Consider the following 5,003-nt stretch of genomic DNA (forward strand, 5'->3'; position numbering starts at 1 on the left):
GGCGGGGGCGGGGCCTCGGCGGCCACGCCTGCGCCACGGACCTGGGAAGTAATACAGGCTCTGAACGTGTGCAAACCTGTGTACAGAAGGTGTTTAAAGACAGCAAGGAAATATACCAGCAGGTGACAGTGTTAACGCAGGGAGTACAGATGAACTTTAGATTTAAAATGTTCGTATTTCCTAAAAAGGAGTTATTACTTTTAAGAAAACCGCCTCTACTTTGTAAGGTGGATAGACTCCTGAATATTCTTGGTGAATAGCTTTGTGCAACCCAATAAGGAAAGGGTAAAGGAGTAGTAGATGGTTATTTAAAAGAAAAACCTCTGCTGAAGCTTTTTTGTAAATCCAAGCATCTTTGTAACTGCTACTTACTTGTTTTAACTGTTTGGATTTGGGGATACTGGGATTTCTGAAAAAGTTATATAATGTCCTTAGGTGCAAAATCATAACTTGAATCATGCACCATCCTTCCTGCCTCCCTCAAAAATAGAGTATTTTCCACCTAAAGATGTCTTCTCAATCATTTGAACCATGTGTAAGATACTACAAGGCAGGGATGCCCAGGGGGCCCTCCACTCTTCCACTTCCCCGGCAAAACTGAGCTAGGAAGCCATGTGTAAAATTACATTCAGATTCATTGTGGGACAGTGCCAGTGATTTTTTTTTGGGGGGGGGGGTACCTGACGATCTGATCATCAAGTGGAGCTGAACAAAGTCTCTGCAACATAAAAATGTGATTGTACCTGTTTTTGCAACATTTTTTAGGTCCCTCCGTGACTGGATGATGAAGGACAACAGGAAGTTTTAAGACTGGCAATGATACTTATTAGAGGGAGGAAAAAAAATCAAATGCAGGCCCATTTAGTTAAAGCTAGGTTAACATTATAAATGATCAGCAAAACACATTAAATTAAATCAAGAAACAAAGAGTATATAGGGTGTCCCTCCAAAATGTATACACATACTTTAACAGCTGATATCTCAATTTTGAAAATGAAATACAGTGCTTTATAAAGCACTGCCTTTATAACTATTCAAAGTGTGTGTATACATTTTTTGGAGATACCCTATATATTATGCCACATTAAAACTTTCAACTCCAACTAAAGTCCCTTTTTAATTCCTCATTATAAGCTATCCTCTCCTTAAAGAAGACAAGGATTTTGGAACACTTTAACCTATCAAATGCTTCCTCCTATTATTTAAAAATATTATTTCATCTTTTTGAAAAAACAAAACAAAAACTTGTATTTATTTTTTTTAATCAGTAGATACTTATTTACATTTATCAATTGTGGTGGGGAGAGGAGGATAGCTACTGAATAGTTTGGTCCAGCAAGGAAAAATATTTTATTACTGCCCTAGCCAGTTTGGCTTAGTGGATAGAGCATCGGCCTGCAGACTGAAGGGTCCCGGGTTCGATTCTGGTCAAGGGCATGTATCTTGGTTGCGGGCACATCCCCAGTAGAGGGTGTGCAGGAGGCAGCTAATAGATGTTTCTCTCTCATCAATGTTTCTAACTCTCTATCCCTCTTCCTTCCTCTCTGTAAAAAATCAATAAAATATATTTTAAAAAATATTTTATTACTGACCCTGTTTAGTATTGCCAATGCATGTGATAATAAAAAGCAAACCGTTTAAGTCAGATTTATCCCTTCCTTGGGTGCTTGAATTTGTAACCCAGGAGCTATAGGTGGTCATTTTCTACCACATCATCTGGAAAGCAGAAAAAGGTGTCCTGTGATTGAAAGGGCGAGTCGTCGTGGGACCTATGTGGGCCGGCCGCCGGGCCCCATGAGGCACAGCCTGACCACGTTGCTGGCGACCTCGGGCACCGACTCCCCAGCCCACGGCGAGAGCCTGGCGCAGGCTGCCCCCGGACCGGACCCACGCGGCAGCAGGGGGTGGGGGTGCGTGCCCTCGCCCAAGGAGATGGAGGAGGAGGCAATCGCCAGCGTCCCCAGGAACGAGATGGAGGATGTGGACTTCCTGTCTGGGCTGGAACTGGTCGATCTGGCCCCTCCCCTGCCCTTACTATAAAACCCCCGGTCCCATCAGGCCTCGCTCTCTCGGCCACTGGGGCTTACCGTTGCATCGGTGAGTGTGGCAGGGGAGCCAAACCTAGGTTTGACATAAATGACTCTGCTTTTGCATCGCACTCGCTGGCTCCCTGGTGGGCTCTTGGGAATCTTGAAATCTGGGCACAACAGTGATGAGAAAGAACAACAGCAAAAGAGATGCAGAAAGGACCTACAGGAGGGTGGACACAGAGCAGCCCTGATTCTACTCTATTTCCACTGACTGGAGGAATCACAGTGATTGCATTTTTTTTTCTTGTTTGTTTGCTGAAGTTATTTTGAATTTGTTTTCTTTTGCTTGCAACCAAAACTCCTTACCAGTGCACACTTGACCTGGGAAGCTCCTCCTTGGGTCTCAAATGAGTTTTCCTTCTAACTGAAAGGCAGTCGTGGAATTTGGTCTCACTGCATCCTGCATCTGAGAGTGGGGCTGGGTGGACATCTCCATAGCTGCCTTTAACCATGGCTAATTCTGCCTCGTAACATTAGGGATGCTGGTCACTGGGGCTGGGCCAGTCTAGATGGAGCCCCAGGAGAATGGGCATGACAACTACCCCCTTTTGATGGATTTTCTGCCTTCTAAGTTGACAGACGAACCACAGATCTTACTGTGAGAAAGGTGCATGAAGTTATTTCCTGATGGGCAGGTTGAAGAGCAGTTGAGTTGAAGAGGAGCAGAGCTTTTAATTTTAATCATTCCTTTGAATCATACAAGGAAAGGGCCTTATAGAGTGTTCTTTCCCACCTCTTTTCCTCTCTCCCCAGATCTCCTTTTTCTGAAGCTTTCTTCTTCTCACGGTTCATCCAATCTGGTATTGAGGAGGAACTCTTGTCTCCTCATCCCCTTCCTGGATCTTGCAAATTTTGAGAGCCACAAGTCTCTACTGCTTAGTCAAAGCTGCTCCAGATCTGGAGGGAGAAGGTGTGCAGCTTAGATTTTGATCCTGATTCTGCCTGCACTGGAAATTCAAGCTTGGACAAGTTCCAACTTGAATTCTTTGTGCTTCAGTTTCCTCATCTGTAAAATAACAGCAACAACTACCAAAAAGTTGGCACGAGAAGTAAATGAGTTAACTTAATCACATAGGGCAGTCGCAGGCATATACTAGTAGTTAATTGTAGGGAGCAGCTATAGGGTTAAGCCTGGGACTGACCTGTTGGCAAAGCCACAAACAAGTCCCAGCTTAGAGGTCACAGTCCTCTTAGCATAATTAGGCTTGACCTTATGATGCTCCCTAGGTCTTATCTGGATAGCTAATAGGCTGTGGGAGATGCAGCCAACCCTGCCAAAACAAGTGAAACTCACAAGAACATTGTAACTATGTTGACCACTACCTTGTTTACCTCTGGCTATAAAGTAAAGGCTCAGATTGCTATCTGGATCTCTCTCTGTGGCCTCAGCCAGGCACAGGAGATCCACCTAGACCCAGCTTATTCTCTTTGTCTGTCTTTTCTTTAATCCTTCATGCTGCCCCCCCAACACAGGGAAGCAGCCAAAATGCAGAGACAAATAGATCACAAATGAAAGAACAGGAGAAATCTCCAGAAAAAGAACTAAATGAAATGGAATGGAAGCAGGAAAACTATCAGATACAGATTTTAAAACAATGGTTGTAAGGATGCTCAAGGAACTTACTGAGAACATAAACAACATGAAAAGGACCAGTCAGAAATTAACTGAAATAGAGAATAACTTACAGTGAATCAACAGTGGAGTAGGTGAGGCCAAGAATCAAACCACTGATATGGAATATAAGGAAGCAAAAAACACCCGATCAAAATAGCAAAAATAATTTAAAAAATGTAGTTGGCCTCTGGGCCAACTTCAAATATACCAACATTTGCATCATGGGAAAGAAGAGAGGGAGCAAGAAATTGAGAACCTATTTGAGAAAAAAAAATAGAAAACTTCCTTTATCTGGTGAAAGAAAAAATACAAGTCCAGGAAGCACAGAGTCTCAAACAAGATGAACCCAAAAAAGACCACACCAAGACACATCATAATTAAAATGCCAAAGGTGAGAAACCAAGATGGCAGCATAGGTAAACACCGGAGTTTGCTGCCTCAAACAACCACTTCAAAAATACAACTAAAAGATGGAACGGACATCATCCAGAACCACAGGAAGGCTGGCTGAGTGGAAATTCTACAACTAGAAGGAAAAAGAAAAGCATACCGAGACTCAGAGGACGTGCAGTGCGGAAGTAAAATACTAAGGTGCGGAGGTGCATGCAGACCGGGCTGGTGGCTGAGGGCGCGATTGTTGTTTTCAATCGGGAGGGAGTCTCAGGCTCTGAGCTCCAGTTCCCAGTGAGTCTCTGGAGTCCCAGACTCATACGGGAGAAGCGGACTGTCTGGCATCGGTCGGAACTCGAGGGCAGCTTTCTCTTGAAGGGGCTTGCAGCAATTACCAGGACATTAAGAAGCGGAGCCTCTGAGAGCAGCCATAACTGCTAGCCCCGCCCTGTTGATCCCAGGGGACCCGCCCCGCCCAAGCCCTGCAGGGAGGCTTTTGCTGGATAGCCTAAGGCAGAGACTAGATTAGCACCTCCCTAGAGATCCAGGAGCCAATGTACCCAAAAGTCAGAGTGGGACCATCCAGTTTGCAGCTCTGTGGAACCATAAAGGACACACTCAGGGGGCAGACTCAGTGAGCCCCCTCGAAGCAAGTTTCCCCAGAGGGGTGTCTCCAGCACAGAAGTTCTCCCACTGCAGACACAGATGATTCTCACAGCCAATTGGCCTGGAGGTCAATCCCTCCCAGTGTTACCTACAACAATCAAGGCTTAACTACAACAAGACTGTGCACAAAGCCCACAAGGGGATGCACCAAGAGTGTCCACCTCAGGTAACTGGGGAGGCTGAGCCACTGGGCCCTACAGGACACCTACCACACAAAACCACTCTACCAACACAGAAGCAGA

The sequence above is a fragment of the Myotis davidii genome, unplaced genomic scaffold (assembly GCF_000327345.1).
Source record: "Myotis davidii unplaced genomic scaffold, ASM32734v1 scaffold268, whole genome shotgun sequence".
Lineage (NCBI taxonomy): Eukaryota > Metazoa > Chordata > Mammalia > Chiroptera > Vespertilionidae > Myotis > Myotis davidii.